The sequence below is a fragment of the Notolepis coatsorum genome (assembly GCF_963971535.1).
Source record: "Notolepis coatsorum genome assembly, chromosome: 12".
NCBI classification, from domain to species: domain Eukaryota; kingdom Metazoa; phylum Chordata; class Actinopteri; order Aulopiformes; family Paralepididae; genus Notolepis; species Notolepis coatsorum.
This window is the reverse complement of record NC_140176.1, coordinates 120,385,230-120,412,805: the sequence shown is the minus strand read 5'-3', so window position 1 is coordinate 120,412,805 and position 27,576 is coordinate 120,385,230. Positions and strand designations below refer to the sequence as shown.

The 27,576-nt window shown below is 44.3% G+C and overlaps 1 pseudogene across 1 annotated transcript; it reads left to right on the top strand.

Annotated features, from left to right (window-relative positions):
* The first annotated feature begins 21,087 nt into the window (after positions 1-21,087).
* Positions 21,088-26,043, top strand: LOC311238032 (heat shock protein 30-like; annotated as a pseudogene). The gene is made up of 2 exons: positions 21,088-21,699; positions 25,841-26,043. The product of its transcript is annotated as a heat shock protein 30-like (transcript).
* The last annotated feature ends 1,533 nt before the right edge of the window (positions 26,044-27,576 follow it).

Below are 27,576 nucleotides of genomic sequence, written 5' to 3'. Positions count from 1 at the left end.
GACCATGCCCCCAGACACTGTACTAGACCCTGTAGTCATGCCCCCAGACACTGTAGTAGACCCTGTAGTCATGCCCCCAGACACTGTAGTAGACCATGCCCCCAGACACTGTACTAGACCCTGTAGTCATGCCCCCAGACCCTGTAGTCATGCCCCCAGACACTGTAGTAGACCATGCCCCCAGACACTGTACTAGACCCTGTAGTCATGCCCCCAGACACTGTAGTAGACACTGTAGTCATGCCCCCAGACACTGTAGTAGACACTGTAGTCATGTCCCCAGACACTGTAGTAGACACTGTAGTCATGCCCCCAGACACTGTAGTAGACCCTGTAGTCATGCCCCCAGACACTGTACTAGACCCTGTAGTCATGCCCCCAGACACTGTACTAGACCCTGTAGTCATGCCCCCAGACACTGTACTAGACCCTGTAGTCATGCCCCCAGACACTGTACTAGACCCTGTAGTCATGCCCCCAGACACTGTACTAGACCCTGTAGTCATGCCCCCAGACACTGTAGTAGACCCTGTAGTCATGCCCCCAGACACTGTACTAGACCCTGTAGTCATGCCCCCAGACACTGTAGTAGACACTGTACTAGACCCTGTAGTCATGCCCCCAGACACTGTAGTAGACACTGTACTAGACCCTGTAGTCATGCCCCCAGACACTGTAGTAGACACTGTACTAGACCCTGTAGTCATGCCCCTAGACCCTGTAGTCATGCCCCCAGACACTGTACTAGACCCTGTAGTCATGCCCCCAGACACTGTACTAGACCCTGTAGTCATGCCCCCAGACACTGTAGTAGACCCTGTAGTCATGCCCCCAGACACTGTAGTAGACACTGTACTAGACCCTGTAGTCAGTATATTAATATTTGAATAGTCATATTTGGCACTATATCGTCGAGTTGGACGTAGTCTATTAAGCTAATAATAGTCTGTTAATATATAGTGCTTCGTGCGGTGAGAATACTACCGTAGTCAGTACCCCATCGTTTCGGGCAGAGAACTGGCTGCTTATCCAGGGTGGTTGACCCCACGTGAAGCTGCACCCGAGGAGCCCCAGAGCCGACGAGCGAGTGGACCTGTATACCGGATTATTCTGCCGACGACAGCCCGCCTTCCCAGGCACGGATTATGCTTTGTATAGTAGACCCTGTAGTCATGCCCCCAGACACTGTAGTAGACCCTGTAGTCATGCCCCCAGACACTGTAGTAGACACTGTACTAGACCCTGTAGTCATGCCCCCAGACACTGTAGTAGACACTGTACTAGACCCTGTAGTCATGCCCCCAGACACTGTAGTAGACACTGTACTAGACCCTGTAGTCATGCCCCCAGACACTAGCTTGCTGTGGGCTGTTTTGATTTTTGAGGATACTGTAGCTTAGTGTAAACTGTTATTGGCTGTATCATTTCTAAAGCATTCTTCACTTGCAGGTCACATAGTCCAAAAGAAGAGGGCAGCCTTACACACAGACAATGTAAACAAGCTGAAGCTTGTTTGTCTTAGCAATTGGCTCAAGGAATAGATGTCATGCATACAGTAGACCCTGTAGTAAACCCTGCACTAGACCCTGATTTTTGAGGATACTGTAGCTTAGTGTAAACTGTTATTGGCTGTATCGGCAACAAATGTTACCTTATTGAGAGGTATGTTTTCATTCATTTTATTTATTTATTTATTCAATTTAATAGAATTGATTTCTAAAGCATTCTTCACTTGCAGGTCACATAGTCCAAAAGAAGAGGGCAGCCTTACACTCAGACAATGTAAACAAGCTGAGGAATAGATGTCATGCATACAGTAGACCCTGTAGTAGACCCTGCACTAGATCCTGCAGTAGACCCTGCAGTAGACCCTGATTTGAGGATACTGTAGCTTAGTGTAAACTGTTAGCTGTATCAGCAACAAATGTTACCTTATTGAGAGGTATGTTTTCATTTTATTTATTTTATTTATTTAATAAAATTGATTTCTAAAGCATTCTTCTTGGTGTATTTAATTGATCAGTCACCTGCTACAATAATGTAATGTCCTTGAATTTTAAATATTTATATGAATATGAAATATAAATATGCGATTAAAATGCGATTAATTAGATTAATTAATTACAAAACCTGTAATTAATTAGATTAAAAATTGTAATCGCCTGACAGCACTAATACTAATACAAATCTATACAATGAGTATGAGGCTGCAGCACTGCAGATATACCCTACTCCAACGATCCACACGGACATTACACAGTGTTGCACTCGCTACCCAGTGGCTCTGCAGATATACCCTACTCAGTCTACAAGGCTCCGTTGAAAGCACAGAAGATCTGTTGTGATTTTTGCACAATAAATATTCAACATTCTCTTTTGAGACTCCGCCTCAGACTCTTATCATTTGGCACTAAAAGCTAAACATTGTCACCGATATGGCTGTCCGCAACATGTCATTAATTGTGTACGCGAGGTGGTCGATCAGTGACTGACTACGTTAACGTGAGCTAGGTTAGCTAGCATGAACTACCGGCAGATGGAAAGACTGTAACTTTACTGGTGAAAATGTGATTTACGTTGGAATACTCCTTTGCCAACTTGCTGTACTTTGCTTGCAGGTCTGCAGCCATTATTGCTGGATTATGAATAGTCCCAACTTTAGCCAAGGTAACGTTAAGCTAAAACTAGCTCTTCAGCTAATGTTAACACCAGCAAGCGAACACATCAGAGCTCCCCGTCACACTGCTCTGTCGGGAGGATGGCATTTAAGAAAGTATCTGCTGTTAAAATGACAAACAGCATTGACACTTTAATTCACGGTCGGTTAAACACACGTTTGTTTTATAATGCTCACAGCAGACCGCAGTGTTGTTGATAAATTACGTGGGGCCGGGGGGATTTAAGTTCCGCAAAAAAAGGTTCCGCACCGTTGCAATCGTACGGTGGACAGCTCGTACTGTACCGGAGGACCACATTGACGCGGTACAGTACGTATCCGCGTACCGTTACACCCCTAAAACACAGTCAACATGTAAACGGTAACCATGGCCAAAACATTTACATCATCTGAGTATACCTTTTTAAACTGAATCATAATTGTTGTATTTTTAAGTATTATCACATTTACAGTTACATTTGTAGTCAAGGAGTAGGATAACACATTCAGTTGCATTATTATCCATGGGATATTGGTTATAATGGTCATATTGCCTTTTAAATTAAGATGATGTACCAGGCGAGGGTAAAAATATGATGTTTTCCTTCATTGTATCTCCATTTACTCTGGAATGGTAATAGATGTGGGTTTACTCACACTGGATTCATATGTCCTGCCTTGTTACCTATCAAAGGAGACCAGAAACATGCATATAGGCCTTATGGTTCAGGAGCTATCATGATTAATTTGGGGGCATGTGATTTCAGACAGGAGGCCTGAACAATATGCTTGGTAGTGTTATAAAAGATGTGATAGCACACATTTGGAGGCAACTGCTGCATTGCTATCACATCTTTTCTAGCAGTAGGGGTGTATACTTTCTATCACATCTTTTCTAGCAGTAGGGGTGTATACCTTCTATCACATCTTTTCTAGCAGTAGGGTGAATACCTTCCCAAACATCACTATGGAAGTTAGTTCCCCAAGATGGTACCCGTGGTCCAAATGTGGGGCCCTGGCTCACGGCCTAAGAAGCATTTTAGCAGCATAGCCTCTCAAGTAAAGCCGAAACAGTGGCTGAAACGCTCAACAGTTGAGATGTTCGGTCATTATTAGTAACAAGCTGAATAAACGCACATTTCTCTCTATACATAGAGTCGCACCAGTTTCTGACCTAACGTCACATCTTCTCACCAACTCAGTGGTAGCATTAGCATAGCAGCTTAGCTTGTTAGCTGCTCCAGCTAACTTACCTCTGGTCTGATTGATTGATTGAAAAGTTTATTAACAGATTGCAGAATGGGTACAGTACAGTACAGCTCAATACATACAATTGTTAAGGGGATGCAGACCAGAGAAAGACTTTCGACTTGTTTACATCAGGGTCCCCCATTTTCAATTCATCATAACATATATGACATACATGACATACAGATAGACAGTACTGCTACATCTATACATTTATGACATATCAGATTTGCAAATACAGTACTGTTTGTGATACAAAAGTGTCCAGAAAAGGAGTGTATATACATTTGGCATAGAAACTGTACATTGGAGGAGGTTGGTTGGGTGGGGTGGGGTTGGGTGGGTTGGGTGAGGGCTGTACATTGGAGGTGGGGGGGGGGGGGGGGGGTTGGGAAGGGGACACACACACATTTTACACTGTACATTTGAATATTGACAAAGCCTTACTTGGTCATTTACTGTACAACTAGGTTAGGACATTTGTAGGGGCCAGTTTCGAATTGCAGTCTCACGTAGGTGTTTTTTGAGAGTGTTTTTGAAAGTGGGTAGTGATTCACATTCCTTTACAGCTTTAGGCAGGGCGTTCCACATTGATGTGGCATAATTGCGAAACGTGTTTAGTCCCTTGTTTGATCCGAATCTGGGTTTTACATGATTTGTGGAGCTCCCTCTGGTGTTGTGATCGTGGTATTCACTGACCTTTGGGAAGTATTTTGACATGTACATGGGTACCTTGGTCGCGTAGTGTATCTTGTAGACCAGGCCCATTGCAAGTTGCTGTACTCTGTCGTCTACTCTAAGCCATCCTAGGTTGTCAAAGTGGGCAGGGGTGAGGTGGGTTCTAGGAGTCAGGTCAAGTAGTAGTCTGACTAGCTTGTTTTGAGATGTTTGTAATTTGTTTTTTAGTGCCTTTGAGGTGCTTTGGTACCATGAGGTGCAAGCATAGTCGTAGTACCCTTGAATGAGTGCTCCTGCTAGAGTCTTCAGGGTATTCTTGTTTACCAGAGAGGAGATCCGGTACAAGAATCGCGTTCGTTGGTTGACTTTTTTTATTACATTGGATGCCATTTTGTCACAGGAAAGATTAGCCTCTAGGATGGAACCCAGGTAGGTAATTTCATCTTTCCTTGTGATAATATTGTCACCCACTGTAACCGAGAAGCCGTCGGTCTTGCTGAGTTTGTTATTTGAACCGAAGAGAATGGACTCTGTTTTGCCCATGTGTAATGATAGTTTGTTGTCGGCGAGCCATATGCAGATTTTGCCTAGTTCCGAGCTGAGGGCTTTTTCAACCTGTAACTTGTTCTTGTCAGAGACCAGCAGGGCTGAGTCGTCCGCAAACAGGAACAAGCTGCAGTCACAAGCTGACGACATGTCATTTGCAAGGCCCAGTCTGGTGGAAAAGTGGCAGAAACGCCAACAGATCAGTTGTGCGGTCAGTAGATGAATACAAGCAGATTTTACTAAAACGTTAACAAAACGGAGAGGTCGACATGAACCGAATGTACCTTTGTTTACCTGAACGAGGAGACTCCAGAAACTACGTGTGTTTTAGTCTTCTTCTTTTTCTTCTTCTTCTTCTTCTTTGGAGTTAATGGCGGGTCGCAACCACAGAAAGGCGCATACCGCCACCTACTGTACAACCCAGCAACTGGAGCGGATGAATGAATGAATGAATGAATGAATGAATGAATGAATGAATGAATGAATGAATGAATGAATGAAAACTTTATTTAACAGATTGCAGAATGGGTACAATACAGTACGGCTCAATACACACAATTGTTAAGGGGATGCAGACCAGAGAAAGACGTTTGTCTTGTTTACATCAGGGACCCCCATTTTCAATTCATAGTGACATTTATGACATACACAACATACATGACATTTATGGCATAGGGACATACATGATATACAGGTATATAGTACTGTTACATTTGTGACATATACGATATGCAAATATACAGTACTGTTACCCATAGATCCTAACAGAGAATTTATACATATGATGGGGAGGGGACTGTACATTAGCAGGGGGTGGGTAAGAGAAAAAATATACATACGGTGGGGAGAGAATATATACATACGGTGGGGAGGAGACTGTCTATTAGGAGGGGGTGGGGGGGTTGGACATTTACGGGGGCCAGTTTCGAATTGCAGCCTCCCGTAGGTGCTCTTTAAGAGCGGTTTTGAATGTGGGTAGGGATTCACATTCCTTTACAGCTTTGGGTAGAGCGTTCCACATTGATGTGGCATAATTGCGAAATGTGTTTAGTCCCTTGTTTGTGCCAAATCTGGGTTGCACATGATTTGTTGTGGTCGTGGTATTCACTGACCTTTGGGAAGTATTTCGACATGTACATGGGTACCTGTGTGGTGTAGTGTATCTTGTAGACCAGGCCCGTTGCAAGTTGCTGTACTCTGTGACTCGTCTACTCTAAGCCATCCTAGGTTGTCAAAGTGGGCAGGGGTGAGGTGGGTTCTAGGGGTAAGGTCAAGTAGAAGTCTGACCAGTTTGTTTTGTGATGTTTGTAATCTTGTTTTTAGCGCCTTTGAGGTGCTTTGGTACCATGATGTGCAAGAATAGTCGTAGTACCCTTGAATGAGTGCTCCTGCCAGAGTCTTCAGGGTATTCTTGAGGAGATCCAGTACAAGAATCTAGTTCGTTGGTTGACTTTTTTTATTACCTTGGATGCCATTTTGTCACAGGAAAGATTTGCCTCTAGGATGGAACCTAGGTAGCCTATATGTAATTTCATCTTTCCTTGTGACAATATTGTCACCCACTGTAACTGAGAAGCCGTCGGTCTTGCTGATAAGGCAAGAACCCGGCAAAGAAAAGAAAACGATAAAGAAAAACAACAAACCCAGAACAAACAAAAGTAAATACCCAACCCTAACATCACCACCCGATACAAACCTAATACAAATTTAAATTAAAATAAAACCTAAACACAAACAAAAGAAATGAAATAAAATTCAAATCCTACCCCCCAAACCAATTGAAAACACAAACCCCAAAACCAAATCCTGCACCCCTTTACTGCCCACCACATCCCTCAACTATCCACCTAACCATCTCTCTCTCTCTCTCTCTCTCTCTCTCTCTCTCTCTCTCTCTCTCTCTCTCTCTCTCTCTCTCTCTCTCTCTCTCTCTCTCTCTCTCTCTCTCTCTCTCTCTCTCTCTCTCTCTCTCGCTACGTGTTACTGGTGCAACATTAGCCAACAGATAATGGAGTAAAATAAAAGATAAGCACAATAGGACAATAACACTACCTTATGCATACCGCACCTTATGTGAATACTGTATATTTCAGTTAGTTAATTATATTGATTTGTTATATTGTTTACCTAATTATCCTAATTATCCAACCTAATAAACCACTACCAAATCCAGCCTAATAAACCACTACCAAATCCAGCCTAATAAACCACTACCAAATTCAGCCTAATAAACCACTACCAAATCCAGCCTAATAAACCACTACCAAATTCAGTCTAATAAACCATACCAGATCGCACTAGAAGCATCAGTGAAGAGTGATTAGGCCCTGCTTGGACAAAACGCTGTCCAGGGAATTATGAGGCTGCTACATGAAAGGAGGCTTGGAGCCTGGCTCTACACCACCAGCTATGGATCTAATAACGCTGTCGATTGTCAGTGAGTTGCTTCTGGTCAACATGCAAAAAACAGAAAACATTTTCATCCGTACATTTCCGTTTTATACCGTTTTGAATATGAGTATAGTTTGGGTGATTCTCTAATCCCAGGAAAAGACGCGAAAATAGCCCTTTAGTGAAATCCAGTAATCACGTTGTCATTTTTCGCCTGATTATCTAATCATCCTGAAATCAACGCTAGATTATTGGTATTATGTCTCCTCGTGCATACATGAAATGGGGCTTGGAGCGCGGCGCTCCCACCCCCCCACCCCCCCACCAACGGTACACAGCACATACACATTCCACAAAGACAGCTTCAATCACGGGAGAAAAAAATATCAGATCTACGCAAGATCGGTAATATAGAGTCCTTACCTGGTCTCTGATGTAATGCAAAAAAAAGTATCCAATTATCTGATCGCCATTCCAGTTATCCACAGCGATCCTGTCTCCGACATTATTCGGTATTGCACATGAACGGGCGGGCGGGGTCAGTTGACCAAGCCATCCCTACAAGCGCTTGTTTTGCCGGAGTGTTTAGGACCCGCCCCCGCGCCGTAGCTCGGTAGAGAAATGAAACTACATCCTTTTAAATGGAGTGCGATAGCGGCCGAAGGCGTTAGAGGGCGGTATTTGCCGTCTGCCAGCTCAGACACATTCAGTACAGCATGCACAAGGTGCCCCGATGAATTATGAATGGCAATAGCGAATAAAAGAAATACCGAAACAAAAACGTCGATCTATGTGAACGGCACTCAAGCGCTGGGCCACAGAAACGTAGATCTCTGTTTTTGGCACAGAAAGGGTTAATGGCAAGCCTGCAATGTTATCAAAAATATTTTGATAGTCGCCACCTTGATCATGAGTGAGGCTTTTAAAATATGAATTCCTCATAATCAGTGACCTTGTGTAAAACACATTGAGATATAACAGGGAGATGCCATCGTATGTCAGCTTCTTTTAAAATAGATTGTCTGTTGCCTCTCAGGAGCAGGACGGTGCAGCAAGACAAGGAGAGGATCACTGAAGTTTAGTGAGACTAATGAACTGGTTAGAGTTACATAGATGAGACTAATGAACTGGTTAGAGTTACATAGATGAGACTAATGAACTGGTTAGAGTTACATAGATGAGACTAATGAACTGGTTAGAGTTACATAGATGAGACTAATGAACTGGTTAGAGTTACATAGATGGAGAGACTAATTAATGAACTGGTTAGAGTTACATATAGATGTGAGATTAATGAACTGGTTAGAGTTACATAGATGAGAGATTAATGAACTGGTTAGAGTTACATAGATGAGACTAATGAACTGGTTAGAGTTACATAGATGCGATTAATGAACTGGTTAGAGTTACATAGATGAGAGATTAATGAACTGGTTAGAGTTACTTAGATGAGAGATTAATGAACTGGTTAGAGTTACATAGATGAGACTAATGAACTGGTTAGAGTTACATAGATGAGACTAATGAACTGGTTAGAGTTACATAGATGAGAGATTAATGAATTGGTTAGAGTTACATATATAAAACTAATGAACTGGTTAGAGTTACATAGATGAGACTAATGAACTGGTTAGAGTTACATAGATGAGACTAATGAACTGGTTAGAGTTACATAGATGAGAGATTAATGAACTGGTTAGAGTTACATAGATGGAGAGATTAATGAACTGGTTAGAGTTACATAGATGAGAGATTAATGAACTGGTTAGAGTTACATAGATGGAGAGATTAATGAACTGGTTAGAGTTACATAGATGAGAGATTAATGAACTGGTTAGAGTTACATAGATGAGAGATTAATGAACTGGTTAGAGTTACATAGATGAGAGATTAATGAACTGGTTAGAGTTACATAGATGAGAGATTAATGAACTGGTTAGAGTTACATAGATGAGAGATGAATGAACTGGTTAGAGTTGTGTGATGCCCACTAGAAGTGGTATCATGTTAATATCTTTAGATTATGTGTCAAAACAGTGTGAACATATTGGTACAGGATTACCTCCATCAGAAACAAGTTAGAACAGTCATTTATATGTAATGGGAGACATTAACATAATCTGGTCAATAGGTGGCGGTATAGGACTGGTGTTTAGTGGCTTCGCCTTCCAGGGACCCGTACTGTGTGCTTAGGGACGCACGAGGCGATCTCAACCTCACAACCGGGAGGAACCAGAGTCAATAACATCGTGTCTGCACCTTCCTTTGTCAAATGATTAACTACAACCTGTTTCATAGGTGGGTAATATACTACAAAACACACATAAAGGTTAACAAGGATACATGCAATGTCGAGGGTTCAAATTAAGTAACTATTGTCGATGTTTGAGTCAAGTTTAAGAAGTTTAAGACGACAAGTAACGTGGTTGAGAAGCAGACCGTCTATTGATGGCGCCACGTTTCGTTGGTACATTTAAATAGTGTTGGAACACAATTGTCCATTTAAGCACTAACGTGTCGAAGTTAAGTATCTCCAAGGGGATTATAAAGGTTTATGTTTTGAAATACATACTGTGTTGGGTTGAATTGCTGTGTAGTAAATGTGTATATTGTGTACAAGATGGTTAGAGGGAAATTACTTTAGCTTACCCTACCTAGAAGGTAGCTAAACACCGGAGCTGTACCACATGCTCTCTCTCTCTCTCTCTCTCTCTCTCTCTCTCTCTCTCTCTCTCTCTCTCTCTCTCTCTCTCTCTCTCTCTCTCTCTATTGTGCCGTCCGTTAAATGTAAATATAAATCTATTCCCTTGAGTTATACCATGGTCACGGTTTAGCAAATTCCTAGTAGGGTTGAGAACGGCCCGATACATATATATATATAAATGTACTTTCAGTGCACATTTGAGTTTCAATAGAACTTGAGACCGGAACACAACTATGGATAACACTGAGGTGTGGAGGTATTTCTGTATACTAGAGAATAGTGGATATGACTGATGATAAGTGACTGATGATAAAGGTAACACTTATTGGTGATTTAAGGAATTGTTTGACAGACAATGAGAATGACAGTGTTGGTTAAAAGACATACGATGGTCCCTTCCAACATGCCTAGACATGTCTAGACAGAGGTTAACAGGATAATGTTTCTCTTCTCACGTGCTTATATTTAAGACGCCAAATATGTATAAAGACATAAGTAATCACAATGTACAGTATATAATACTGGATAACTACATTTAAAAGGAAAATGCTATTGAAGTGAACCAGGGTATCCTAAAAGGGTAGAATGTGTGTTGCAATGATGAATATGCTTTTGAATTAATAACAAGTATGGGATTATAATTGAATGTATTAAAGTAATGTAACTAATTATACAATGATGATACAATGATGATACAATGATGATACAATGATGATACAATGATGATACAATGATGATACAATGATGATGATGATTGATTGATTATTCTGTTGAATGAATAAATGTTGTTGAAATAGACAACCGGGAGGAACCAGAGTCAATAACATCGTGTCTGCACCTTCCTTTGTCAAATGATTAACTACAACCTGTTTCATAGGTTAAACATATATCTGCTATCAGGTGCCATATCCTGGTACCTGTAACAGTTTATTGGGGGCTCGTCCGGGATCAGCGCCACCTGCTGGATGGGAGCTGATCCAGAGATCTTGACACCTGGACCAACCGCGACCCGATGAACCAGGAAGCAACGCCCGGTGTAAAGGTCGTCGAATGAGGGATTGATCTGCGCAGTATCGACAGCAGTGAAGTGCCTCATCTGATGCCAGACGACAACGAGAGCTGCGTCCACTACTCTACCTGACGAGAAGGAAGACCGGTGTCGTGTAGAGGAGATCCACCCACCACGGAAAGTCGTCACAGTGATCCTGAACTGAGACCCAAGTGCGAGGAATCGGGAAGCAGCCATGGGAGACAGTGAGAGGAAAAGCTTGGTGTGGGACATCAAGAAGAGCCAGCTCACTCTACCTGCGGATGAACTGTTTCGCATTGCCGAGGCATTGGAACTGATACCAGGACTGGAGACGTCTGACCGAACCCACCTTACCGTAGACGACGTGGAGGGGTGCTTCAACTTTATCAACGACTACCTGTACAGTAAGGTTTTACTGGAGTTAGAGGATACAGGGTTGTTATTTATTACAGATAAAAGATGTAACTGATGGACTTATGCAGAGTGAGGTGGTGGGTCTAGAAGAGGGTAAAACCGAGGGCCTACGAACGAACCGTTCAGGATGTCTTTCTCCACACTGTATATCAAGGTTTAGGACACAAACATGATGACATTCGTAGGGAACTCAAACCCTTACTTGAAGACAGAGTACCTGATGAGGCCATTCTCAGACAGATGAAAAAGGTCATGAGCGATGAGAGTGAAAGACAGCGACGGTTAGGGCCTACCAATCGCAATAGACCCCCCCCCCATGTACATAGTGCAGGTGCTGAGGTGAAGGGAGCACAGTGTCCCCCCCCCCACTAGGGAAGAAAATACAGGAAAGAAACTTAAACTAGACCCGATCCAGCAGTTAACAGAGAAAGTAGAGAAACTTACCAATCTAGTGGATCTCCTGCAACAACCACCCCAGGTCAGAACAGGGAGGATAAATAGGCAGAGGGACAGGCCATATGGCTGTAGCCAATGTGTAGCACAGAATTTACCTAATTGCCCTCACTGTTTCCATTGTGGCGAAGAAGGCCATAGAGCGTTAGGCTGCCAAAAGAGACCACCACGTCAGGGAAACTGAGGCCGGTCACTGCAAGAGGACAACCATTGACCGGTTCCCCTTTACTGTCCCAAACTGACAACCGTCGTACTAGTGAGCCTGAGAAGGAAAGAGTAAGAGAGGAGAAGACTGCACCTAGAACAGGAACCAAGACGGTAAACCAGATACAGAAGCACACAGAACCCCCTAATTTACCAAACACTAAGAGTGAATGCCTCGCCAAGCTTGTAGGGAGAAGAGCTCTCACCCATTGTAACCTAAACGGTTTAGCAGTCCAAGCCCTGCTTGATACAGGGGCCCAAGTAAGCATGATTGACAGAACTTGGAAGAATAGATACTTACCTGACATGCCAGTCAGACCCCTTAGCGAAATCATCGAAGAAGAAGAGGAGTTGAAAGTCTACGCGGTAAACGGTGAGGTCCTCCCATTTGATGGTTGGGTGGCCCTTACAGTGAACTTAAAGGGGAATGAAGATCCTAACCTGTCAATCACTGTGCCTTTCCTTGTAAGCAGCCTTGTCCTTGAGAGACCCCTACTGGGTTTTAATGTGCTGGAAGTGATGATACAGGAACAACCTGGAAGACTGATCCCAACTCTCACCAGCCTGCTCTGTAACGCCATGGTGATACCAGCCGAGAAGGCAGAACTCCTGGTGAGTTATATCCAGACTGACAGACCCCCTGTCCAGGTTGGTCGCCTACGAACAGGTAAACAAGCCACTGTCATCCCCGCCGGTCAAGTGGCCTGGGTCAAGTGCCAAATCCCCCCCCACGTGGACCTGTCTGACCCCACCTTCCTGTTCGAACCAGATGACAGCAGTTTAGCGCTGGCAGAACTGGATGTTGGAGAAGGCCTGCTGCAAGCGCAAAACCCCAGGAAGCCGTATGTCACCGTGCCTGTGGGAAACAACACAAGGCATAACGTCACTCTCTCCAGGAAGACAGCTCTGGGCAGCATCCATTGTGTTGGGAAAGTCATCACGACAGACTCCCCACGGCAAACCCCCATCCCAACCTACTCACCTGAAATCTCCCAGCCTACGGTACCCCCCAACCGTGCTGCTACAACGTCGGCTGTGCCCAGCTCCATCCTGTTCAAACCCCCCGTCGATCTCAGTCACCTCGACGACGAACAACAGACAATAGTCAACTGGATGCTTTGTGAAGAGGCTGGGTCCTTTGCACAAGACAGTGGTGACATTGGGTGCATCCCGAGCCTGCAGATGACAATCGCTCTCCATGATACTGTCCCGGTCCAGAAGACGTACTCATCAGTACCAAAGCCACTGTTTAAAGAAGTAAAAGAGTACATACAGGAACTGTTAATGAAAGGTTGGATAGTCAAGTCAAAGTCTCCATATTCTGCCCCAGTAGTCTGCGTCAGAAAGAAGGACGGCAGCCTACGGCTATGTATCGACTACCGCCTCCTGAACAAAAAGACTGTGCCCGATCGTCATCCACTACCTAGAATACAAGACCTGACTGACACGCTTGGAGGCTATACCTGGTTTAGTATCCTAGACCAAGGGAAAGCCTACCACCAGGGCTTCGTCGCCGAGGGTTCACGACCCTTCACCGCCTTCATCACTCCATGGGGTCTTTACGAGTGGGTGCGCATCCCATTTGGACTCTCGAATGCCCCTGCAACGTTCCAACGGAGCATGGAGGAGATGCTAGGTCCCCTCAGGGACGAATGCTGTATCCCGTATCTTGACGACGTACTCTGTTACGCAAAGACATTTGAAGAACATGTAGAGACCCTCCACAAGGTTCTCCAAGCCCTTCAACGTCACGGAGTGAAATTGAGACCTGAGAAGTGTGACCTCTTCAAGCAAGAAGTCAGATACGTGGGTCGCCTTGTGTCAGCAGAAGGGGTCAAGATAGACCCACGAGACATTGAAGCCGTGAAAGCCCTGTCAAGTAAGACACCCAGAACTGTCTGCGAAGTGAGGAAAATAACAGGATTCCTGGGATATTTCCGTTCATACATTCAGGATTTTTCCCGAATTGCCAGACCCATCTACGAGCTACTCCAAATCAAGCCAGGAAAGACCCCAGCCCCAGCGCGGAGTAAGAACATCAAACGCCCCCAGTTGCCCTCCAAAGAGCCCATAGAGTGGACCACGGAACAGCAGAGAGCACTTGAACAACTGATTGACCTTCTCACAAACCCCCCTGTCTTGGCATATCCTGATTTCAACCTACCCTTCAGGTTGCACACGGATGCCTCCGACCAAGGCCTGGGAGCTGTTCTGTATCAACATCAAGATGGAAAACTGAGAGTCAGCGGGTACGGGTCAAGAACATTGTCACCAGCCGAACGAAATTACCATATGCACAGTGGGAAACTGGAGTTCCTTGCATTGAAATGGGCTGTGTGTGTGAAATTCCGTGACTACCTGTATTATGCCCCACACTTTACTATCTACACCGACAACAACCTGTTGACCTATGTAATGAGTACTGCCAAGCTCAATGCAGTCGGTCATCGGTGGGTTGGAGAACTGGCAGACTTCCGGTTTGACATCAAATACAGACCCGGAAAGTCCAACATAGATGCAGACACTCTTTCCCGCCTTCCCCTGGATATGGAGAGATATGAAAGGACCTGCACAGAAGAGCTCTCTAATGAGGCAGTACGAGCAACGTGGGAAGGAAGCCAAGCAGCTGAAAGGAAAGACGTGGCATGGGTTGCGGCGCTCAACATCGCGTCCCCAGACTCAAACCAACAGTCTCACCCACACCTACAAACAATCAGTCACAATGAACTGGTGAAGGCCCAAAAAGAGGACCAAGCCATCAACACGATCAGGGAGTTGAAAGAGTCGAACACGAAATTGTCAGACGACGTACGAAGAACCGTAAGCGCAGCAACCCGAAAGCTACTTCATGAATGGAGCAGATTACATATTGAAAATGATCTCCTTTACAGAAAGACCAATCAATACCAACAGTTGGTCCTCCCTGTAAAGTATAGAACACTTGCCCTGAAACATCTACATAATGAGATGGGTCATGTTGGAACAGAAAGAGTGATCCACCTCGCAAGAGAAAGATTCTACTGGCCTTTCATGTCCAGAGAGATTGAAGAATATGTGACCCGAAGATGTCCTTGTATCAAGTCTAAGAAGCCGGTCACCCATGTCCGAGCTCCCATGGGCAGCATTACCTCCAACTTCCCATTAGAACTTGTGTGTATCGACTATCTACATCTGGAAACCAGTCGTGGAGGGTATGAATATATCCTAGTGGTGATCGACCATTTCACTAGGTTCGCCCAGGCATACCCCACCAAGAACAAGAGTGGGAAAACAGCTGCAGAGCGTATCTTTAATGACTTTATACCCAAATTCGGTTATCCCTCGAAATTACATCACGACCAGGGTAGAGAATTTGAGAATAAACTGTTCCAAGCACTGCAACGGCTGTCTGGGGTCGGCCACTCTAGAACATCACCCTACCATCCACAGAGCAACCCAGCGGAGCGGCTCAATCGGACCATACTACAGATGTTGAGGACATTGACTGAAAATGAGAAATTGCGGTGGAAGGACCACCTCCCGCATGTGTTACACGCGTACAACTGTACCAAACATGAATCAACGGGTTACTCACCCTTTTTCCTCCTCTACGGTCGTCATCCACACCTCCCCGTTGACCTGTTGTTTGGGTTAACGAAGAAAGAGGAACCGTACTCACCCAGAGGATACGCGGAGCAATGGGCTGAGAAGATGTCTGAAGCCTATCGGATTGCTTGCGAACATAGCAAAAAGTCCAGTGCGAGAGGAAAAGTAACTTATGACAAGAAAACGAAAGGAGTAGTACTGCAGTCAGGAGACAGAGTTCTGGTGAGAAACCTCAATCAGCGTGGAGGACCAGGCAAGTTGAGATCGTACTGGGAGAAGGCGATCTACGTGGTCAAAAGCCAGCTCGCTGAGAGTCCAGTATACATTGTCTGCCCTGAACATGGAGACCAGAAAAAGACCAGAACACTACACCGAAATCTCTTACTGCTGGTAAATGATTTGCCCGTGGAAATGACTCCACCACCAGCCAGAACTGTCCCTGCGAAGAAAACGAATGACAGACCAAGACAAGGAAGAATGTCAGACACACAAAGACAAGTAGAGACAAGGGACAGCAATGACAGTGATTCGGATGATGACAGTGACAGAGGATACTGGCTAAGGATACCTGTTGAAAGGACAGAGGAAAGATAATAATAATAATAATGGATTGGATTTATATAGCGCACACCGTGAACGACGACCTGAAGTCATGCCAGGCCTGCGCCCTGAGAGTGAAGACGACAGGGGAGGAAACACGGATGGAAATGTGCCTGTCTTGGCCAGACCGGAGGGAGATGTTAGTGAATCAGGGGAAGAAGAAGAAAGGGAGACCCCCCGAGCTCACTCTCCAATACCCCAACCCCACTTCCAAGCTCACTCTCCAATACCCCAACCCCATCCCCAAGCTCACTCTCCAATACCCCAACCCCACTCCCAAGCTCACTCTCCAATAGCCCAACCCCAACCCCAAGCTCACTCCCCCGTAGCCCAGCTCAATCTCCGAACCCCTCCACTCTCGCCGGTAGAACAAGTCCAGTCAGAGGTTAGGAGGTCTGCCCGTGACAGAAGGCCTAAACAATGTCTCACGTATGATATGCTAGGTGAACCGTCAGTGCAGAACAAGGTGACCGTGAATTCAGTAGTACAGTGGCCACCGATGGTGCCCGCACCACACCACAGTCCACTACCACATCAATTGATACCCTTCGTAATGCCATGGTTGCATTCAATTTTTTACAGCCTTCCACAACATGGCCAGTATGCTTACCGTCCAGCCGTCACCCACGGTCCACCCATGGGGAGTTTGTTAGGGGTTCACGCCTGAGGGTGATATTGGATGGGTGTATTTAGTGATTTTCGGAAATGTCAGGAGCCATTTTTTTAAGGTCAGGGAGTGTGTGATGCCCACTAGAAGTGGTATCATGTTAATATCTTTAGATTATGTGTCAAAACAGTGTGAACATATTGGTACAGGATTACCTCCATCAGAAACAAGTTAGAACAGTCATTTATATGTAATGGGAGACATTAACATAATCTGGTCAATAGGTGGCGGTATAGGACTGGTGTTTAGTGGCTTCGCCTTCCAGGGACCCGTACTGTGTGCTTAGGGACGCACGAGGCGATCTCAGCCTCACAACCGGGAGGAACCAGAGTCAATAACATCGTGTCTGCACCTTCCTTTGTCAAATGATTAACTACAACCTGTTTCATAGGTGGGTAATATACTACAAAACACACATAAAGGTTAACAAGGATACATGCAATGTCGAGGGTTCAAATTAAGTAACTATTGTCGATGTTTGAGTCAAGTTTAAGAAGTTTAAGACGACAAGTAACGTGGTTGAGAAGCAGACCGTCTATTGATGGCGCCACGTTTCGTTGGTACATTTAAATAGTGTTGGAACACAATTGTCCATTTAAGCACTAACGTGTCGAAGTTAAGTATCTCCAAGGGGATTATAAAGGTTTATGTTTTGAAATACATACTGTGTTGGGTTGAATTGCTGTGTAGTAAATGTGTATATTGTGTACAAGATGGTTAGAGGGAAATTACTTTAGCTTACCCTACCTAGAAGGTAGCTAAACACCAGAGCTGTACCACATGCTCTCTCTCTCTCTCTCTCTCTCTCTCTCTCTCTCTCTCTCTCTCTCTCTCTCTCTCTCTCTCTCTCTCTCTCTCTCTCTCTCTCTCTCTCTCTCTCTCTCTCTATTGTGCCCTCCGTTAAATGTAAATATAAATCTATTCCCTTGAGTTATACCATGGTCACGGTTTAGCAAATTTCTAGTAGGGTTGAGAACGGCCCGATACATATATATATATAAATGTACTTTCAGTGCACATTTGAGTTTCAATAGAACTTGAGACCGGAACACAACTATGGATAACACTGAGGTGTGGAGGTATTTCGGTATACTAGAGAATAGTGGATATGACTGATGATAAGTGACTGATGATAAAGGTAACACTTATTGGTGATTTAAGGAATTGTTTGACAGACAATGAGAATGACAGTGTTGGTTAAAAGACATACGATGGTCCCTTCCAACATGCCTAGACATGTCTAGACAGAGGTTAACAGGATAATGTTTCTCTTCTCACGTGCTTATATTTAAGACGCCAAATATGTATAAAGACATAAGTAATCACAATGTACAGTATATAATACTGGATAACTACATTTAAAAGGAAAATGCTATTGAAGTGAACCAGGGTATCCTAAAAGGGTAGAATGTGTGTTGCAATGATGAATATGCTTTTGAATTAATAACAAGTATGGGATTATAATTGAATGTATTAAAGTAATGTAACTAATTATACAATGATGATACAATGATGATACAATGATGATACAATGATGATACAATGATGATACAATGATGATGATGATTGATTGATTATTCTGTTGAATGAATAAATGTTGTTGAAATAGACAACCGGGAGGAACCAGAGTCAATAACATCGTGTCTGCACCTTCCTTTGTCAAATGATTAACTACAACCTGTTTCATAGGTTAAACATATATCTGCTATCAGGTGCCATATCCTGGTACCTGTAACAGTTACATAGATGAGAGATTAATGAACTGGTTAGAGTTAGATGAGTAGGCGGTCGGGTGGCATAGCGGAGATTGCGCTCGTCACCAATGCAAGAGGCTGCGGTCTCGACTCCCGGAGTCAGCATTGCCCTGCGGCTTGGGCCGGTCGTCATACTAACTCGTTTGGCTGAGTTAGGGGGAGGGAAGTTGTGGGTGGTAATCTGGCGTTGTGGATAGCGACGCCTACAGGTCAGGTCTGGGCGCCTGCTCAGCGAAAGGCAGGAAATGGTGAAGGCAGCGTGACCTCCGACGCGTTACGCTTCACCAATGAGAGTCCTCGCTGCCAGGTGAAAAAAAAGCCACTGGCTGTCTCCACATGTGTCGGAGGAAGCATGTGGTGGACTTCAGGGTTCCCTTGTACCGACCAGTAGGGGGAACATGCGCACAACAACCAGGTAGGGGAGGGGGGGAATTGGCATAACGACAAAAAATTGGGATGGGGAGAAAAATAGAAAAATCAGGCGGAGAAAAAGAGGATTAAAAAAAATAGTTACATAGATGAGAGATTAATGAACTGGTTAGAGTTACATAGATGAGAGATTAATGAACTGGTATAGAGTTACATAGATGAGACTAATGAACTGGTTAGAGTTACATAGATGAGAGATGAATTAACTGGTTAGTTACATAGATGGAGAGACTAATGAATGAACTGGTTAGAGTTACATCAGAATCAGTAAATAAGAGGTTGAATAAAATTATATGGGATATAAACTAAATTAAATATAGCACAATAGAATATAGTACAATCATAAGTAAAAAATAAAATAGGAATGGGCCAGGGCTGTACAACTGGGAGATGTGGTAAATTATATACACTAATTAGAATGAGTAACAATGCGGTGAGAGAAAACTTCTGAATAAAATATTAAAATAACACATCAACATTTTGGGAAATACACTTATTTGCCATCTTCCCCAGAGTCAGACAAGGAGATTGATATCAGTTATATCTCTGTGTGTCTAATAGCCCAAGAGAGGTACATGTGCATGCTAGCCTAGCTTAGCACAATGACTGGAAGCTGTAGGGAGCAGCTAGCCTAGCTCAATCAAAAGTGAAGAAATACAACTTCCAACAACTCCAAAACTGACACACAGAGATGAAATCCACATATTCTTGTCTGACTCGGAGGAAGATGGCAAATAAGTCTATTCCCCAAAATATTGGAGTGTTCCTTTAAACACTGATCTTCAAATATATTGTAGGATAACTTGGTCTTAATCTAATCAAAGTCTCCTGCCGTGCCTACATCGTTATATCTGATGGTCCTCATTTGTCAACTGGTGGTAGAGTGAAGGTTAGGCTTCTTTACTTTACTGGTCTTAACCTGCTGAAGATGGAGTGATGGATTGTTCTCTTCTCTTTCAGATTAACTCTCTTCCGTCTCCACATCAGTCCGTAGTCTTGCAGCGTAAAGAGTGTTGGATATTAATTCTCATAATGAAATGTTTACTAAATAAACTACTCACTGTAATTAATAACTGAGGCACATTTACTGTTTAGTGAAAGAGAACTTAGAATGCAGGGGTAAAAGGTTTTGACTGTGTGCAATGAGAAGGTTTATACATCTGGCTAATCTTTTCATACTAAGGTTACACATTTATAGAACAGTCATCATGCTGTAAGTATAACTGCTTTAAATAAATAAGAACATGACTCCTAGTCCAACTGTATAACTGTGACATCATGACTAATTGGTCACACAGGGTCTTCAATATTGTGATTAAAAAAGTTTCAAGTTTCAAGTTTCTTTCAAGTTTCTTTAACGGAGCGCACAGACAGTCGGCCGGGCATAGCGGCGCCATCTTTTTCACACACTTTTGAACACACACACACACCACTAATAATAGCATAAACATTATGTGCTAGTACACAATCTATATGATATACTTGACTAGGTCATTCTGGACCATTCCAATTTTAGAAGATGAGTGGTTTGTTTACATCACCTGCAGTGAGGCTGCCACCCAGTGGAGACTTGTGGTAATGACAGGAACATTCCTGAAGACACTGGAACTCCCAGAGGCAGAATATAAAAGCTGAGACAGTCCCACTGCTGAGACACAACGCAACACAAGCAACACTGAACACACTCCAGCCTTCCATCACAACAAGAGGACTCAACAGTCAGTGAAGATGCTGTGCTACCGTGGATTCCAGCCTTCTCTCAGCCCCTTCATGGACTTCTATTGGCCTGTGAGCAGTCTCTGGCCAGAGGTCTCACCTCTTCCCTGCCAGCGGGAGAGACTGCAGAGAAACATGCAGACGCTCCACAGCAGTCTGGAGCTTTTGGACAAACTTCAACAGAAGATCTTGGAGGAGGTGGAGCGTGTCCAGCCTCTGTGGCCATCCAGCCAGTCTCCTACAAGCTGGAGAAAGAGGGAGAGAGCTTTGCCCTGACCCTGGACACTAAAGACTTCTGCCCAGAGGAGCTGTCTGTCAAGCAGGTGGGCAGGAAGCTGAGAGTCAGTGGGAAGACAGAGAAGAAGCAGGGGGAGGGGAAAAGCTCCTACTCTTACAGACGGCAGGAGTTCAGACAGGAGTTTGATCTGCCTGAAGGGGTGGATCCTGAGGCCGTCACCTGCTCCCTGGCTCAGGACGGGAGGCTCCACATCCAGGCAGCAAAGCCTCCATCTGCTGAGGAGGCTGAGAGAGAGGTTGCCATCAGATGTTGCCTGGAGAAGAAGACACCAACACCACAGTTCCTCAGCACACAGACAGAGGGAAGCACCACACAGACTGACTCTGGCAACAAACAGGACACTGATGGACTCGTAATGTTATTTGTCTCTGACAACATTTGTACAAATATGTATTTCATAACTTCTGTAAACTACTGAGGAGTTGGTCACAGTCAACCAGCATCAGCTAATGGGCCAAACGCTTTAGCTCAGCTGGTTAGTGCGGCCACCTGTGGACCCAGTGGTCCCAATTTAAAATCTACATGGTCATAATTTTCTTTTTATATGATTGTATTTGATCAATATATGTTCTGGAAATGTACCTATTTCCTTTTATTTTACTAATGTCGCACAGAATCCTCTAACAAAACAAAATAGCTTCACCTTATGGGACTCCAACATCCTAGATGTGTGAAACTGTAAGCCTTTCCAATTAGTCGTGCTGTCACAGTTATGCAGGTGGACTAGGAGTCGTGGCCTTACATCAGATATAAGGATGTAGGCACGGCAGAAGATTGAAAGTTGAACAAATGATCAACTGAATATTGACACTTCGTTCCATTGGCGTGACTAAGGTAGTGTCATAACACACTTTTTTCACGTCTTTACATTACGAGCATTTGTTTTCTGACCTATGGTGTTTTCACCCAAACTCATATTATGCGGTTGATCATAGTAGTGGTTTGGTATTCCAGCTAACAGGGGTTGTGCTTATAGACTGCTACCTTAGCATTTCGCTGAGCTGTAATACTACTGAGATCCAAATGTTCTCTCAACTGTGGCCGTGGACCAACCGGAGGGACAGTTGTTGGATGTATCAGGAGATAAGTTCCCTTTGGAGGTACAGATACAGACGACACCAGCAACCAATATGTTATTAAAATATCACAACCCTTTTTGTTTATTTTATATGTAAATTTGATTTGATTATTTTCATTGTTTGCCCCCCCCCCCACCAACTACATTTGTTAACTCTTTCTGGTACACGGGTCTTTCACGGGTCTTTCATGGGTCTTTCAAATAATTGGTTGTTGAAGGTCACACCGAATAGCAACTTGAATGGTAATGTCTCTTTATTTATCCATGCAAGATCACACAACACAATCAAAGAGAGAGAAAAATCATGAAGGTTATATATTATGATACAGTAGGAGGCAAATGTCCTCTTGAAGTAAACAGAGATATTGTTGACATCAATCTCATCCACAGCTGGCTCTGTTGCCTCCTCTCCCTTTCTGTGGAGAAATCCAAATATTTGATATTAATAATTAATTACGCAGTGCTATAATGAATATTGAATATTGTAGCAGCCAATGGGATCATGGACTCTGATGATACTGACAGGCATGCAGTGGCAGGTAACATACAGTACCAAGAATACACTGTTCACTATGTGTGTGAGGTACATTTGGCAATAAGGTCCTGGATCGTGCTACATTCTATTCTGTAGGGGTGGGGGGGGGGGAGTTTGATACAGTGATATTTTGCATGCCGATATTATATCGATACACTGATGGCAAGTATCAATCCCATTGTGCTGCAATAAGAATTATTGGAGTGAGGTGAACAGACTAACAACCTTACTGTATCATATTAGATAAAACAGCAGTTGTTGAATTTTCAGTTGAAAAAAGGTAAAACATTGTGATATTACAGTATCATGACTCTAGTATTGTGATCGTGATGATTCCCACCCCTACTATTCTGCATTATTTTTCTTCTATATGCAGTGCATGCATACACAATGAAGTTGAATGTTATTGTTGCACAATGTCTATTTAGTTTGGAAGGCTAAGGAAGTGGGAGACAGAGTAGGCAGAAACACAGACACAACGTTCTGACAGGACTCCATGCCAGCCCAGCAGGACTGTACTTATGGTTCCAGAGATAGGGGGTCTTAACCACTACACCCTAATTAGTATACATTATATTATTAGTGTTCTTGAAGCTACTAGGGACAAACTATGCATTTGACATTAGACATGGTCTGTGTGTACTTGTGGCTACACTGGTCACACTTACAGCATTTGTAGAGCTTGTTGAGCTTGAGAATGTCGAGGTCAGACAAGCTCCTCCTCTGTCCAATGGGAACGGTGGCGTCAGGGATGGGCGTTATGGTTTCCTCTCTGTGCTTGTTGGTGAAGGCCGTCCTGCAGAGATGGAGACCAAGATGATTGGAGAAGAACAGGCATTCCTTTCTTATGTGAATTCAGATTGAGAAACATGTAGATTGTTCTTTAGCCTAGCGGTAGGCTTTTCTCTACCTTTCTCCTCATCTTACCTTCCATAGTGCATGATGGAGGAGTAGTCATACGGAAAGTCCAGGTTATTAGTGTCGTTGTAGGTATTATCTGATGAATGAAAATAACATGTGAGTATGTACTATAAAGCCATAGACAGCAACAGATGTTGCCTGATTGGCTTTCCCTTATGATATAGATATTATAGACCATTTCTAGGCAGCAGCTGTATGACTGCATCTAATTTCCTCGGGTTTGCTGTTAATATCAAAACATGGTGACAGTGGGTCAGGAGGTAGAGCGGTCGTCTGGTAATCAGAAGGTTCCTGGGTTTACTCAATTAAAGTAAGTCATTTTACACAATTGATGAGGAGACACACACATACAGAAATAAACATGTGGTTACATTCTCTGCTTAAATCTTTTCGACAAATGTCAAGAAAGGTTGCCAAATTGCATAAAATCTCAAAACAGACCCTTCTGTATCTTCTGTAGCTTGATATATTGCATAATCTCTTTAATCCAGTGTATTGCTCTATTTGATTTTGATCTGAGAAGATCTTTGTTGTTGGATGTGATTTAGTCCAGAGATTAGCTTCTATAGCTGAGATAACAGTAGACAGTGAAACCTATGATCAGGATAATCAGAATATACTGTATTCTCTCATTGGACTATTGGCCCCATTTTTCTGGGGACCCTCTGGAACTACCGGAAGGACTCCTGGTTTAAGAACCACTGGCTTAATACACGACAGCTGCTCCAAATCCTCTGAGTCTGGCTCTGGTGATAGTTACCTCATAATCGTCCTGTGCCCCGCAGTGGCGTGGAGCGACATAAAACAAAGTACATGGGGATCCTATTGAGTATACTGCTTAGTATAAGTACATGGGGATCCTATATTGAGTATACTGTTAGTATAAGTACATGGGGATCCTATTGAGTATACTGCTTAGGATAAGTACATGGGGATCCTATTGAGTATACTGCTTAGGATAAGTACATGGGGATCCTATTGAGTATACTGCTTAGGATAAGTACATGGGGATCCTATTGAGTATACTGCTTAGTATAAGTACATGGGGATCCTATTGAGTATACTGCTTAGTATAAGTACATGGGGATCCTATTGAGTAAAGGAACATAAGCCAATCTCTGTCCCTCTCTTTGTCTGGGAACGCCCAGAGCAAAATTCGGCCACTCATCACAGGTGAGGAAGTGCTGCTTTAAGATCCTAGGGACCCACATCACTGAGGACGCAAACTGCACAGAATATGAAAGAAAATCCCTCCAGAGTCATAAACACCTCCCATCAAATCCTCGGCCTCCCCCTGCCCACACTGGATGAAACCCCCCCCTCTCACCACCTCTTCTCCCTGTTGCCATCTGGGAGGAGATACAGGGCCTTCAAAGCCCCCCCCCCCCTCACCACCTCCAGGCAGCAGAACAGCTTCTTCCAGAGAGCCATCACTGAACTGAACAATCACCCCCCCCCCCCTATTGCCACCACATCTACATCTTCCTCACTATATTAATATATACCGTGCTCCTAGCCCCCCACCCAGCCCCCATGCTCCTAGCCCCCCACCCAGCCCCCATGCTCCTAGCCCCCCACACAGCCCCCATGCTCCTAGCCCTCCACCCAGCCCCGTGCTCCTAGCCCCCCACCCAGCCCCGTGCTCCTAGCCCCCCTCCCAGCCCCGTGCTCCTAGCCCCCCTCCCAGCCCCCGTGCTCCTAGCCCCCCTCCCAGCCCCCGTGCTCCTAGCCCCCCACCTCCTAGCCCCCCTCCCAGCCCCCGTGCTCCTAGCCCCCCACCCAGCCCCCCCACCTCCTAGCCCCCCTCCCAGCCCCCGTGCTCCTAGCCCCCCTCCCAGCCCCCGTGCTCCTAGCCCCCCTCCCAGCCCCCGTGCTCCTAGCCCCCCTCCCAGCCCCCGTGCTCCTAGCCCCCCACCCAGCCCCTGTGCTCCAGCCCAGGACTCACCCCCCAACCCCTACCTCAACCACCCCCTTGTAACAGCAGGGAGGATCACGGCGGACCTGAGACAACTCCTGGCCCAGATAGAGTTCACTCGAAGATCTGGAAAGGTCAGGAGGAACACCACCAAGGCCCGCCTGCTCACCGCCCAGGAGATGACGGATGTCATCGAAGAGGCAGAGGACCGTATGTCATAAATGTCACTATGAATTGAAAATGGGGGACCCTGATGTAAACAAGACAAACGTTTTTCTCTGGTCTGCATCCCCTTAACAATTGTGTGTATTGAGCCGTACTGTATTGTACCCATTCTGCAATCTGTTAAATAAAGTTTTCATTCATAGCGATCCGTGGGAGTGAGAAACTTGTGGAGCAGCAACGTGTATCGTATCGCCATCTTGTGTTCAAAAGGTGGAACTTCATACTGTATCCATTCAATGGACAATAATGGAAATGTATTCAAATAAAATGCTTGTCATTGAAGGATTTGAAAAATATTCTGGAATTCGGGTCCTTGGCCTGGGCGATGTTTCATCCAAATCAGACAAGAACGTTAGAAGTTATGGCTGATGCAGACAGAATGACACAGGAGTGATTACCATACCCTCCAGGTATCACCGTAAAACAAAACTGCCAAGAAAATGGCTTCAATGATCCTCTTCCAGGTTTTCATCATGTGGCTCTGATTCTGTATAAGAGGCCATGTTTGCTGCAATTTATATTCTGTAATGCTCTTGTTATAGAAAATGTCATGTTTCTCTGTTTAAATACATATTCTCTGTACAAGCCTTAACTAGTTAATATAGTTTAACTATATACAGACAGGACACTAGAGGCAAATCTTTCCTGTGACAAAATGGCATCCAATGTAATAAAAAAAGTCAACCAACGAACTAGATTCTTGTACCGGATCTCCTCTCTGGTAAACAAGAATACCCTGAAGACTCTGGCAGGAGCACTCATTCAAGGGTACTATGACTATGCGTGCACCTCATGGTACCAAAGCACCTCAAAGGCGCTTAAAACAAAATTACAAACATCACAAAACAAACTGGTCAGACTACTGCTTGACCTGAACCCCAGAACCCACCTCACCCCTGCCCACTTTGCCAACCTAGGATGGCTTAGAGTAGACGACAGAGTACAGCAACTTGCAATGGGCCTGGTCTACAAGATACACTATACGACCGGGGTGCCCATGTACATGTCAAAATACTTCCCAAAGGTCAGTGAATACCACAACCACTACACCAGAGGAAGCTCAACAAATCATGTGAAACCCAGATTCGGCTCAAACAAGGGACTAAACACGTTTCGCAATTATGCCACAACAATGTGGAACGCCCTACCCAAAGCTGTAAAGGAATGTGAATCCCTGCCCACATTCAAAACCGCTCTTAAAGAGCACCTACGGGAGGCTGCAATTCGAAACTGGCCACCGTAAATGCCCAAAACCCCCACCACCTCCTAATAGACAGTCTCCTCCCCACCGCATGTATATATTCCCTCCCCGCCGTATGTATATTTCCCTCCCACCCACCCACCCCCTCCTAATGTACAGTCCCCTCCCCATCATATGTATATACTCTGTCAGGATCTAGGGGTAACAGTACTGTATATTTGAATACCGCCTATGTCACAAATGTATCAGTACTAAATACCTATATGTCCCTATGCCATAAATGTCATGTATGTTGTGTATGTCATAAATGTCTATATGAATTGAAAAT